Here is a 14883-nt window from a genome sequence, read left to right on the forward strand (position 1 = left end):
GACAAGAGGGTGGGTCCTTTCGAAATAGAAACTCAAATCAATCCCGTGGCGTACCGACTGAAGCTGCCTGACACGTTTAAAATACATCCTGTGTTCCATCGATCCCTCTTAACGAAAGCCGCCCCTCCCAGTGAGTTACGGCCGGAGGAACCTCCCGGAGCTCCACTCCTGGTAAATGAGCAGCTTGAGTTTGAAGTTGAGGAGATCTTAGATTCCAGGATCAGACGCCACAAGCTGCAGTACTTGATTCACTGGAAAGGCTATGGGGTGACTGACAGATCATGGGAAGATGCAGCTGATGTGCATGCTCCAGAATTGGTAAAACTTTTCCATCAATGTTTTCCCCACCGTCCCAAGCCAGACAAGGGGAGGGGGCACAGCCTGGGAGGGGGGATGGTGTCGGAAGGCAGAGCTGGGGTCCCAATCCCGGGGAGCTGGATCCCGGAGAGTTGGGAGAAGAGTATTCGGATGGATGGCAGAGGGAAGGGGGAGGAACTTCCCCCCTTTGGAGCGAAGACGAAACAGAGGAACTGCCAGTGATAAGGTCGCTTAGCAACGGGGAGCCTGAGCCCTCCCTGGACATTCTCACGCCTCCCCCTCTTTCAGGCTCAGAGCAAGAGGGGGAAGAGGGAGGGCTGCTCACAGCCGAAAAGCGGGGAGGCAGTTTACCATCAGCCCCTCCCCTATCCCTTATCCCCCATCCTGGAATCGGAAACTTCAGAAGAGGAGGGGGTGATGCTTCCCCCCTCACCGCGCACACGCAGACAGCTGAAAAGACAGGAGAGAAGGGGGGAAGGCGGGCAGTACCTGAGGGGCAGTTAAGGAGGAGCGAAAGATTGCGCGCCCGTTTGGCCCCTTCTTAAAGAACAGGCGGGAAGAAGTCCCTTGCTCTGTCAGCTTTCTCCCAATGCCGCAGGACCTGTATCCCTGTATTGCTTCATGAGAAAATGCCGTCTTTGTTTGGACATTACCCTAATAAAACACGAATTAACTACAATCGTTGGTCTGGTTCCTGAGTCACATCCTGGGCCTGACACCTGGGAGACATGGGTTCAAATCCCCACACAGCCATGAAGCTCACTGGGTGACCTTGGGCCAGTCACTGCCTCAGCCTCAGAGGAAGGCAATGATAAAACCACCTCTGAATACCGTTTACCATGAAGACCCTATTCATAGGGTCACCATAAGTTGGGATCAACTTGAAGGCCGTCCATTTCCATTTTCAAACATGATTGCACAGAAATAAATCGAACTGGACTCAAAATGTATGCAACTGATCAAACCTACCCTCCTTTCTCCTCCCTCCTATCCCCTCCCTCTTGCCCCTTCCCTCCCCTCCCCCTTCAATCCCCTCCTACCCCTCCCCTCCCCTTCCCCATGGTCAGTTTTATCTATCTTAAGCACAATTGCACAGGAGTAAATACCATTGAACTCAATAAGCATGCAAATGATCAAACCTGCCCTCCTCTGCCCCTTCCTTTGCCCCTCCTCCTCCAATCCCCTCTTTTCCCCTCCCCCTCCTTCCGCTCCCCTCCCTTTCTCCTTCCCTCTCCCCTCCCCCTGCTCCTCCCCCATGGTCAGTTTTACCTATCCTAACCATGATTACATAGAAGTAAATCCCACTGAACTCAATAAGCATGCAAATGATCAGACCTGGCTTTCCCCCTCCTCTCTTCCTTCTTTCTCTTTCCTTGCCCACTCCAGCCATCCCTCCCACCCATCCCCAGTCAGTTTTACGTATCCTAAACATGATTGCACGGAAATAAATCCCACTGAACTCAATAAACATGCAAATGATCAAACCTGTCCTCCTCCTCCCCATCCCCTGTAGTCAGTTTCACCTATCCTAAGCATGACTGCAGGGGAGTAAATCCCACTGAACTCAATAAGCATGCAAATGATCAATCCATTCTCAGCAAGATTGCACAGGATCTGTCAGGAGGCAGAGTTGGGGTCCCGGGGGGTTGGAAGAAGGTGATTCAGACGGATGGCGGGGAGGAGGGGGAGCAACTTCGCCCGAGTGGAGCGAAGACGAAGCAGAGGAAATGCCAGAGATAGGGTTGCTTAGCAACGGAGAGCCTGTTAGCTTTGGAGTTTCAGAAAGCTCCCTGGACATTCCCACGCCTCCCCTTCTCCGAAGCTCAGAACAGGAGGGAGAAGAGGGAGGGCTACCCAAGGCAGAAAAGCCACAAGGCAGTTTACCATCAGCCCCCCCTATCCCCCATACTGGAATCGGAAACTTCAGAAGAGGAGGGGCCGATGCTTCCCCCTTCGCCGCGCACACGAAGACATCTGAAAAGACAAGAGAGAAGGGGGGGAAGGCGGGTAGTACCTGAGGGGCAGTTAAGGAGGAGTGAAAGCTTGCGCGCCCGTTTGGCCCCTTCTTAAAGAACAAGCGGGAAGCAGCTCCTTGCTCTGTCAACTTTTTCTCAATGCCGCAGGACCTGTATTTCTGTACTGCTTCATGAGAAGACGCAGTCTTTGTTTGGACATTACTCTAATAAAAACTGAATTACTTACAACCCCTGGTCTGGTTCCTGAGTCTCATCCTGGGCCTGACAGCTTGACAGAGCCACCTCAATCACCCTCAACACTCTCTTCACTTGACTGGGACAAGATGTCAAAGGGAGCAGGGGGGGGAACGAACCCCACTTCTGAGACGGAAGAAGTGAAACTCTTGAGGACAAAGGTAGCTGATTTGCAGACGGATGTCCAAGTCCTGCTAGCAGCCGTCAAGGCATTGAAAACGGATAATCAAGCCTTGAAGACCATGATAGACCAGATGCCAACAGCCCCTCCAGTTGCCGCAGTAAAGGTTCCCATTGGATTGCCCCCCAAATATGCGGGACAGAGTGATCAGTTGGCAACTTTCGTGGCTCAATGTGAATTATATCTGGATGTCAGGCACACAGAATTTCCAGACGATGGGGCTAAAGTCGCCTTCGTGATTAGCCTTCTGGAGGGAGAAGCTGCAAAATGGGTGACTCCATATCTGGTGAGAAAGGACACTGTCTTAAGAAGATACAGAGGATTTATACAGGAGATGACCGAGATGTTTCAAGACCCGCAAAGAGCTGAAACAGTAGCGCGGCAGCTAGGCGCTCTGAAGCAAGCTAAAGGGACTGTTTCCGAGTACACTAACGCTTTTAAAATTTTGTCCCAGGAAACGGGTTATAATGATGCCGCTTTGATGTTTATGTACCGGAGTGGATTAAATGCTGAAATCCTGGATGAGCTGGCCAGGACCACCCCTCCCACTGACCTACCAGGGCTAATCCGGCTATGCCTACAGATAGATCACCGGATGGAAGGAAGACGCCTGGAAAAGAAGCAGGAGGTCCCAAGATACTCAGCCTTGGCATCCCGCAGTAAGGCCCTTTCCACTGCAGGGGCGGGAGGTAATGCAACTGAGGGACAAGGAGGGGCTAGGCCAAGATTGTCAGAAGAAGAAAAGGAAAGATGACGTCGAGAACGTTTATGCTTTTATTGTTCAAGACCGGGCCATGTGGCCAGAGACTGTGGACTGAAAGGGGGGAAAGCCAAGCCGTCGGGAAACTAGAACACCCAGTCCACGTGCAGGCCGGTGGACTGGGGGCCGCGTTGTATAAAGGCCCTCCAATGATCCAACCTCCCTCAAAAGGGGTGTTGGTCTTACCTATTCGGACTACAACTTCCAGAGGAGTGGTGTTTAATTCTACTGCCTTGATTGACAGTGGAGCCTCCACAAATTTTATTGATGCAAAGCTAGCCAAGCGTCATGGAATTTCACGGTGGAAACTGGACGCTCCCCTATCTGTGGAGACCATCGATGGGAGACCCCTGAAGTCAGGAGGGGTGACACAAGCCATGGAGGAAGTGAAACTTCAAATTCCTGGGCATGAAGAGTTCATTTCGCTATACGTGTCAGTTCTCTCGAACTTTGAGGTGATTCTGGGAATGCCCTGGCTAGCAAAGCACGAACCCAAGATAAGTTGGAAGGAGGCGGTGGTGTGGTTCACCTCACAGTATTGTCAGGAGAACTGTCAACCCGAAGGAATCAAAAACACCTTGGCGGCGGCAGCGCAGGAGAGCGAGCAAGTGACCCTGCCGCTGAAGTATGAGGAATTCAAAGATGTATTTGATGAAAAAGAGGCAGAGACTCTACCCCCCCACCGCCCTTATGACTGTGCGATTGATCTCGTCCCAGGAGCCAGCATCCCATCGGGGAAAATTTACTCGCTCACAGAGACTGAGAGGGAGGCCCTGATGGAATTTCTGGATAAAAACCTGAGGCGAGGATTCGTACGTCCCTCACAGTCCCCTGCTGGAGCGCCACTATTGTTGGTGAAAAAGAAGGGGGGGAACTCAGACCTTGTAACGACTATCGCGCATTGAACCAGATCACCATCCCTAACAGCTACCCGCTGCCCCTGATTTCAGAGCTGCTAGACCGACTGCGCTCCGCAAACGTCTTCACGAAGTTGGATTTGAGGGGAGTGTACAATCTGATCAGAATGAAGGAGGGACATGAATGGAAAACGGGATTCTTGACCGCTTATAGTCAGTTTGAGTACCTGGTCATGCCGTTCGGGCTTTCTGGAAGCCCAGGAGTTTTTCAAAAGTTCATGAACGGCGTGTTTAGAGACCTGTTGGACACGTATGTAATCTGTTACTTAGATGATATCCTGGTGTTCTCAAAGAACCAGGAAGACCATGATCAGCATGTGAAAACGGTGCTGAAGAGACTGAGAGAGAATCACTTGTATGCCAAGTTAGAGAAATGTGGATTTGACCTCAAGTCTTTGGACTTCCTTGGGTACCGAATCTCAGCGGAAGGAGTGGAGATGGACCCAGGGAAAGTAAGTTGTATATTGGACTGGGGCCTGCCTGTTACCAAAAAGCATGTACAACGGTTTCTAGGGTTTGCCAACTATTACAGAAAGTTCATTCCAGGGTTTTCCAAATTAACAGCTCCTCTGACTGACTGCTTAAGGGGAAAGAAGAAGTTTCAATGGACAGAGAATGCCACCGAGGCCTTTGAGGAGCTGAAGTGAAGGTTCGCTTCCGAGCCCATTCTGCGCTTTGCTGACCCGACCCACCCTTTTGTTGTGGAAGCAGATGCTTCAGATTTTGCCATCGGGGGGGTCCTTCTGCAATTAGACCAAGGGGGAAAGGAGCTGCACCCCTGCGCGTACTTCTCTCGGAAGTTAAAGCCTGCAGAGAAGAACTACACAGTATGGGAGAAGGAGCTGCTGGCCATCAAGGATTCTTTTGAGAACTGGAGACAATACCTAGAGGGGGCCTCTCATCAGATTGAAGTGCGCTCCGACCACAAGAATCTGGAAAGCCTCCAAACAGCCAGAAAGTTGAACCAGAGACAGATAAGATGGTCCCAGTTCTTCACTAGATTCAACTTCAAGATTATTTATCATGCCCAAGCCAAAAACCAGAGAGCAGATGCCTTATCCAGACAGCCACAATTCAAAGAAAGTGAATCCGAGGACCAGCCTCAGTACGTGATCCCGCCAGAGAAATTAATGTTGGGATCATGTCAGCCTTCATGGGAAGAGGAACTCAAAAAGGCACAACAAGAAGATGCAGACATGCTAAGATATAGGCAGGAGACGGGACAAGATCAAGACTCAGAAGTAACTTTCCACTGGAGGGATGGACTGTTATGGTTCAAAACAGCCAGATATGTGCCAGAAGGGGAATTAAGGCTCAGAATCCTACGCCAGTGCCATGATTCCATCACAGCGGGACACTTTGGGATTTACAAAACCATTCAGAACGTGGCCAAGGACTTTTGGTGGCCTAAAATGCGTCGGGATATTGAAAACTATGTAAAGTCCTGCTCTGTCTTTATGCGGACAAAAACACAAACAGGGACACCAGCAGGACTGTTACAACCGTTGCCTGTCCCACACGAACCCTGGAAGGACCTCTCCATGGATTTTATAACTGATTTACCCAAGTCCCAAGGAATGACAGCCATTCTAGTAGTGGTAGATTTACTCACCAAAATGGCGCATTTTCTTCCTTGTGCAGGGGCCTTAGAGGCTAAAGAAACGGCCAAGTTATTCATCAAAGAAGTCTACCGGCTGCATGGGTTGCCAAACAGTGTAGTCTCGGACCGAGGAACTCAGTTCACAGCCAAATTTTGGAGAGCCATGTGGAAACAGCTGCAGACGGAGTTAAAACTCTCCTCCGCCCATCACCCCCAGACAGACGGCCAGACGGAACGCTTGAACGCCGTTTTGGAAAGATATTTACGTAGCTATGTGTCCTATCAACAGACTGATTGGGTATCATATTTGCATTTTGCAGAGTTTGCCTACAACAACTCCCTGCATTCCAGCACTCAACAAATCCCGTTTTTCGCTAATTATGGATTCCATCCTAAAGTCTTTCCAAGCAGCTCAGAGGGTATGCTGGTACCGGCGGCAGAGAACTTTCTTAGGGAATTGCAGGCGGCACAACAGACGTTGAAACAACAGTTAAACGAAGCCAAAACGGAGTACAAGTGAGTTGCTGACCTGCGCAGGAAGGAGGGCCCCCCCCCCTGCAGCCAGGAGATCGGGTCTGGCTGTCCACCCGCTTCTTCCAAATGCCAGGCAAATGTAGAAAATTACAAGACAAGAGGGTGGGTCCTTTTGAAATAGAAACTCAAATTAATCCCGTGGCGTACCGACTGAAGCTACCTGACACGTTTAAAATACATCCTGTGTTTCATCGATCCCTGTTAACAAAAGCCGCCCCTCCCAGTGAGTTACGGCCAGAGGAGCCTCCCGGAGCTCCGCTCCTGGTAAATGAGCAAATTGAGTTTGAAGTTGGGGAAATACTAGACTCCAGAATAAGACGCCGCAAGTTGCAGTACTTGATTCACTGGAAAGGCTATGGACCAGCTGATAGATCATGGGAAGATGAAGTTGACGTGCATGCTCCAGACTTGGTAAAACTTTTCCATCAACGTTTTCCCCACCGCCCCAAGTCAGCAAAAGGGGGGGCAGCTTGGGAGAGGGGATGATGTCAGGAGGCAGAGTTGGGGTCCCGGGGGGTTGGAAGAAGGGGATTCAGACGGATGGCAGGGAGGAGGGGGAGCAACTTCGCCCGAGTGGAGAGAAGATGAAGCAGAGGAAATGCCAGAGATAGGGTTGCTTAGCAATGGAGAGCCTGAGAGCTTTGGAGTTTCAGAAACGTCCCTGGACATTCCCACGCCTCCCCTTCTCCGAAGCTCAGAACAGGAGGGAGAAGAGGGAGGGCTGCCCAAGGCAGAAAAGCCACGAGGCAGTTTACCATCAGCCCCCCCAGCCCCCATACTGGAATCGGAAACTTCAGAAGAGGAGGGGTCGATGCTTCCCCCTTCGCCGTGCACACGAAGACATCTGAAAAGACAAGAGAGAAGGGGGGAAGGCGGGTAGTACCTGAGGGGCAGTTAAGGAGGAGCAAAAGGTTGTGCGCCCGTTTGGCCCCTTCTGAAAGAACAAGCGGGAAGCAGCTCCTTGCTCTGTCAACTTTCTCTCAATGCCGCAGGACCTGTATTTCTGTACTGCTTCATGAGAAGACGCAGTCTTTGTTTGGACATTACTCTAATAAAAACTGAATTACTTACAACCCCTGGTCTGGTTCCTGAGTCTCATCCTGGGCCTGACAGGATCCCATTTCTTACCTCCCGGATTAAAAAGCAGGGAAAATGCACTAATAGGCAAAAAAACTTTGTTGTTTAGAAACACAGGTTTCTAGGATGAATAATTAGAGAAATAAAATTTCTTGATTGGATTCTCTGTAGAAACAATAGTAACACAGCAAAGAAGCAAAGTAAGTAGAACACCAACAAACATACAAAAATGTAATTCTCCATCTTTGGAGTTGGCAGGTATTACCACCACTCACTGTATGCTCAGAGACACATTACCAAATTCTTCCAAGCTACACAGGAAGTGGATTGGACTGTGAAAGACCAACCGAAATTGTGTTTGCATTTTGACAAATTTGTAGGATGGTCCAATATCTCAAAGATGAGGTCAGGTCTCCTGCTCCCCTGGTGCATTCACTATAGCTGCCCAATTTCCCTGCTTTTAAAAGTTTGATAAAAATATATGTTGGCTATAGGTACGTTATTAAACCACAAGGTTTTTTGCCTATTAGTGAATTCTTATACCACTTTCTGTCCTCGCTGTCCCCTTCCCTCTTGTGTTTAATCAGTAATATATAGTATGTTTGCAGTCAGGTACTCATTTTTAATTTTGATGAAGGGTTTATTTGAAGCTATATAAAATGATAGATAAGAAGGAAGAATAAATAATATTATTTATGTAGCCCTGCTCCAGGAAGCACACAATCTAAAATTATAAACAAGAGAGAAAGACAGAACCGAGGGTAAACACAAAATGGTGTGGTCCTTTCAGTTAAACATACAGTTCACCTACATATTAATGTGTGTATCTACATAGAAACTATATGCAGGTTTACTAGCTATATTCTATCAACAATGCGGACTGCCAGGAATCCAAATTCTGTTACAGTTCTTCGGTTATTTTCTGCTAAACTTCTCTGCTTCTTTATTACCCCCTTGCTTGTTACCCACTTGGAGGTTTCTTGACTGTTGTTTTTTGTCTCTTGACAATTTTACCATAAATGCAAAGCCATCTATTGGACCATGAAGGTGTATTTATTTATTTACTTATTAATTTATTTATTTATTTTATTGCACTTGTATACCGCCCCATAGCCAAAGCTCTCTGGGCGGTTTACAGCAATCAAAAACATTAAAACAAATATACAATTTAAAACACATATTTTTAAAACAATTTAAAACACAATTTTAAAATTTAAAACAATATAAAAACAATTTACAACACATGCTAAAATGCCTGGGAGAAGAGGAAAGTCTTGACCTGGCGCCGAAAACATAACAGTGTTGGCGCCAGGCGCACCTTGTCAGAAACATCATTCCATAATTTGGGGGCCACCACTGAGAAGGCCCTCTCCCTTGTTGCCACCCTCCAAGCTTCCCTTGGAGTAGGCTCCCGGAGGAGGGCCTTTGATCTTGAACGTAGTGTATGGGTGGGTTCATAACAGGAGAGGCATTCCATCAGGTATTGTGGTCCCAAGCTATGTAAGGCTTTATAGGTCAAAACCATCACCTTGAATTGAGCTCAGAAACATATAGGCAGCCAATGCAAACGGGCCAGAATCGGTTTTATATGTTCAGACCGTGTGGTCCCTGTTACTAATCTGGCCACTGTGTTTTGCACAAGCTGCAGTTTCTGAACTGTCTTCAAAGGCAGCCCCACATATGTAGCAAATTTAAATTAAAAATTCGCATACCAGTCAAGGATTGCAATTAAATTTAAACTTTAAAAGCTTCAAAAATCAAGGTAACTCCATAGCAGCCAATTGTTGTTTGTGGTGTCTGGCTCTGATTTTCCCCGCAGCCAGAGCAAAGTTTGCTACTTGGGAAGTTAAAAAAATGCCACTACCAGCTAAAAGGACGCATATTTGCTCCAAAGGTGGCCTGTTTGAGAGAAAGTGGATAATAGTAGAAAGGAATTTAAGCCTCGGGGCATTATAGAAGGGACATCTTAATAGGTAATGGACGATGTCCTCGACTTTCTCCTGATTTGCAAATGCAGAGTTGTAGATGGATTGGAACTTTTGCATATCTCCTGTCAAGCAAAGCAGTGGGCATAGATTGAAAGAGTAATGCCGTAAAAGATTTTCTCAGTAGTGGGGCAGTTAGAAAGGTAAAATATTGCTCCATGATAAAAGTAGTTTTGAACAGAGGGTACCACAGAGAAAAAGACGATTGGGTAGAGGCATGAAGATCCCATCTTTTAGCATGCAGGTGGATTCTTTCCTTAAGTATCTGTTTCGCACGCTTGGAAGGATGGGAGGGTAAAAATTCTATGTTAATCCCATAAACGGACAGAATGAGTTTGGTCCTATTTAACTAGCTGTTATGGGATGGATTCTGCAGTTGTTCTAAAAGGCACTTCTTGGGAAGGTGTGAATCACTCATACACGCAAGCTTAAGCCAGTAAACGGCCAAAACCGCGTGCACCGAGGATTTTACAGAGTTTAGTCCTGTCTCTGTTCTCAAGAAGGGAATAGGGGTACATTGTGGAATAGCCAGGATAGAACTAATAAAGAAATTCTGGACTTTCTCTAAAGGGGAGATGTTTGCATGCCCCCAGATCTCAGCACCATAAAGGAGTAGAGGCATTATTTTCCTTCGGAACACCTCTACAACAGGGGCGACCAAGCTCCCTCCTTTAAATTTGAAGAAGCGGAGTAGCAGTTGAATAGAATGAGAGGCCTTCAGCTTAATTGAATCAAAATGGGGTTTCCATGTGAGATTGGTGTTAAAGCTGAGGCCAAGATACCTAAAGCTGCGCTGCTGTTTAATGGGCTTGTCATTGCGTTTCCAGGAATGATTTTTTCTTTTCTTCCCAAACACTACCACATTTGTTTTGGTGTGGTTAATTAATAAATGTTCCTTGGCTCAAAACCTTCCCAAGCTTCTTAGTAATTTCCTCATCCCAATCTGGGTGATAGAAATCAAGGATAAGTCATCAATCAAGGATAAGTCGTCAGCATATAACAACACCGAGAGCTTGACGTCTCAAATTGAGGTCGGGAAGTAGTCTGGGCCAGTCAGTTCCTGAACAATATTATTAATGTAAAAATTAAAAAGGAATGGGGCCAGAAGACAGCCCTGATGGACCCCTCTATTAGTTGGAATAGCTTCTGAGAGGAGCCCGTTAGCGCCTAGCCTGACCTTGAGAGAGGTATTTGTATGGAGCATTTGTATTAAGTAAAACAACTGTCTATCTATATTCGTGGCAGATAACTTTTGCCATAATCGATCTCTATCAATGAGATTGAAAGCAGATGTGAAATCGACAAAAGTAACAAATAATTATTTTCTATTTTGGAGCGAATATTTCTGGATTAGGTGAGACAGTGTAAAACACTGATCAATGGTGGACTTTCCCTTGACAAATCCCGCCTGTTCCTCCACAAGAACCGAGTTCTTGACAGCCCAGGATTCCAGTTTGGCTAACAAATATTTGGCATAAATTTTGGCTGCCACATTGAGAATACTGATTGGCCTAAAAAAATTTGGGTCGGCCTTAGAGCCCCTTTTATGGAGAGGAACCACTATGCTGACACCCCAGCCCTGTGGGACTTTTCCATGATGGTTAATAAAAGTGAACATTTTGGCGAACACTGGAGCCCATCAGTCAGGGTTGGATTTAAACAGTTCTGTCGGAAGCATATCCTCTCCGGGACCTTTTTTTCCAGGCAGGGAATTAATCAGAATAGATATTTCTTGTGGCGTGACAGGTTCCCATTCTGGGCAGGAGTGGAATAGCAGAGATTCTGTATTAAAATGAGTATCAAGGGAGTGGACGTAGAATGGCTAAAAAGGGCGGAGAAGTGTGAACACCATTGGGCCAATGTTATTTGGTTATCCAAGGAGGTATGTTCCCCATTTATACCTTTTGTTACTATCTCCCAAAATTTGGCCGAGTTGTGTTCCAAAGAAGCAAAACCGAGCTCCAACCATTGTTGACGGGTATAATTAACTTTTTTTAAGCGTAATAGATTTTTGTACGACCTGCGGAGATATATATAGATGTTAAAGTTTTCTTGGGAGTCTACCTTCCTTAAGTTCCTTATAGCTCTTAATAAGTTGCATTTATGTTCGACACATTGATTGTCAAACCAGCCAGGTTTCCTCTGAGAGGATGGACGAGTGCGGGTCAACAAAGGCCTTATATCCTTTATTATAGTGTTGTAAAATTCCAGTGGGTCTGACGAGGTGACAGGAGGTGATCCCTTATTGTTAGTATCCTGTGCAAGCTTAAACGTAAATTTATATCATCTTGGATCTTCCCATTCCAGCAGATCCTTTTACCACCCTGGGAAGTAAGATTCTCAGGGGGTATAGATACACTGGAAGTGGGGACCATTGGAATGGTAAAAAGGGAGTGGATGGGCATATGGTCACTCTCAGGTCTGGCCAGAAGAGCAAATGACTCAAAATAGGAGATGAGTGGTAGGGAGAGGATCATAATATCAATGACACTCTTACCTTTGGGGCCTATGTACATATATAAGTCCGAAGCCGGACTTCTAAGTGATCCATTACATATAAATAGCTGGTATTTGTAAATAAGGGCAAAGAGGGAGTGGCCCGCTGGGTTTATAACTGAGTCCCTGGAGTTCCTAATAGGAAAGGAAGATAAGTCTTCCAGTAACAGCCCAAGTTTTCCTCCTATGTCGAGATTGGTTGCTCCCAGTCTGGCGTTAAAGTCCCCAGTCAATAAGATTAAAGGGTCTGGCATCGCCTGATATAAAAAGGTCAAAACCTGGTCTAGGTCTGACCAAATTGAAGTGCCCACTTGCTTAGGGTTCCAGGGGGGGGCATAAACATTAATCAGAAAAAAATTAAATTCGGGGGCCAGGTAATTTGGGTAATTAAGATGTTGCTAGAGGCCACCACAACTACCTGGGTAGTAGTTGGGTTAAGATCTACCAAAATTAACGTTGCCAAACCACCGTGCGGCCTGCCACCATTATCTGATTTAGTTGCGGGGCAAGAAAAAACAGCGTAGCCAGGGAGCGAGGGAAAAGATAATGAAGTTACCCACGTTTCTTGGATGCAGAGAATTTGGAATTGGGTGCAAAAGTCTTTAAAGGATCTATCCACAAATTTAGAGGACCAACCTGCCACATTCCATGAAACAACCTTGATGGGGATCTTGGTATTGGTGGTCTGAGAGGTGGGTAGAGGGACATTCGAGTCATCCAAGGAAGAGGGTAAATTATGGGTCTCCCCAAGATGGATTATCGCCTCACAGGTGTGCGCCGGCCTGCTGATGTTAGAGAGAGGCCGCTTCAAAGAAGATAAGGGGGTCGTGGCCTTGCATTTAGAAGGAGACCCCAATTCCGTGTTTTCCAGGAACCTTACATCGGTCCAGGAAGGAGTAGAATAAGTATTCAAATATGCTGTGCGAGGTGGGTCATGTAACGGGGTGGGAATGGCAGCCTCTGTATAACGATGTTGAGGAAGGGAAGTTGTATCCACCATGGGGGCCACGGTCTGTATGTCGAGTGCAGGATGCGAAGTTCCCAACACATTCATGGTATTTTGAATTTCTGGCATTACATATGGCGCAAATTCAGCATGGGTCATCTTTGTTTGCAGAAGGTTGGAGAGTTTCTGCAGTCTAAAGATGATATCCTGTTGTGCCGGTAAGGGGAGGGTAATAAAGTTTGTGAAGAGGTTCTCCTCTTCTTCGATAAAAAAGCTATGCGGTTCCTCCTTTTTACCGAAGTTAGATCTGGGCTCTTGATTCAAACAGGTTAGAGTGTTGAGTGGAGAGGTGTTAGAAGGTTGAACCACTTCACCATTAACTTTGAGACGCAGGAGGGTGGGAACCTCCCCGGAAGAGATTGTCTGTACTGGAGAATTTGGAGTAGGGTTGGGTGGACCCTTATCAACAGTTTTTACCCCGTAACCCATAGTGGGGTCAACTTGTGTTGTATATACTAAATTCGTGGACAGAGGTATGGGGTGCGGACCGGCTATATTCTGAAAATATCTTTGAATAATTATTCCCTTCATGAGCAATATTTGCTTGTTTGCGCGCAGGATGCTTGCTACGTCCGGTTTTTTAAAGGTAAGTAAAACCGTAGCTTTTGTGGAGTTACTGTGAAGATATTCCACTTTGACGATATCTGATTCCTTTATCTGCACCTGGACCATCGACTGAAGAAATTTGATAATATGTAGTTTCCGCACCAGTTGAGAGTCGCGAAAATTAACCCTGGTATAATTAAGCAATACTATTTTATGTAAACTGTATTTTAAATTCCAACACTTCTCTTTGTTTGATGTACGGAGAGAATTTGAATCTTGCTGCATCCGTGCCGAGTAGTCCTGTAACTCTGAGTGATGTAAATGAGGTGGACTAGTGTATACTGGTGCTGCCGATTGTGGTGATGGCCGAGTTATCTCAGAATGAAATTTGGGTGGTGGACGATGATATTCCTGTATAGCTGTGCTGTTGCTTTGGGTGCTCCTGGTTTTTGATAACACTTCAAATATTTGGAAGAGTTTGGTATAGTTCATTTTTCTACCCCTAGGGGCCTTGTAGTTCTTAATGTTTTGGGGCTTTTTCACATTTATGCTCTTTTTAAATTTGGAGCGGCGTTTAAATACCGATGACCTCCTAGGGTTACTTATCCGAAATTTTGAGCGATGTGTCTGGTCCGAAGAATAGTTGCCTGGGGAAACACAGGTCTTGTAATGGGTATCCAGTTTACTAAATTCCTCAGTAAGGGTTGTTAATAATCTGTCGGCCTCCATTATAAAAATTTTAATGCAGAGGATCTCTCTTGAGATTATAGCCAGCTGAGAGTCCAACCGATGGAAATCGTCTGAGTGGGAAATATGATGTTGAGCTACATTTCTCAAAATGGACTCTGATGGTTTCTGTAACGAGTAGAAATTTGACAGGAGGGAGGAATTTGGGACCTCAAGGATATTTCCATTAGGCATTGGAGTGACGGAAGAATTACCTAGATGTTGATTAGGTGGATTTTCCACATGCCCTAGTTCAAGGGCCAGATTATGGGAAGGGGAAACCGGCTGGCCTGGTGTGAGGGTTCCCTTCAAGTCCAATATCATGTTGTTGGGAGTAGTAGAATTAACATTGTAAAGCTGACCATCTGGACTGACATTGTCTTTAGTCCTTAGTCCATCCTCGGGAAGTATTGATATATCAAATTTCTTCTCCTTCATATTAGAAGGGAAAAAGTGAGTGATTTTTAATTGCTTTACCCTCCCAGAAGTCGCTACTATTCCCCATCCAGAAAGATTCCTTGATCTTT

This window comes from Rhineura floridana, chromosome 2, assembly GCF_030035675.1.
Source record: "Rhineura floridana isolate rRhiFlo1 chromosome 2, rRhiFlo1.hap2, whole genome shotgun sequence".
Classification (NCBI taxonomy): domain Eukaryota; kingdom Metazoa; phylum Chordata; class Lepidosauria; order Squamata; family Rhineuridae; genus Rhineura; species Rhineura floridana.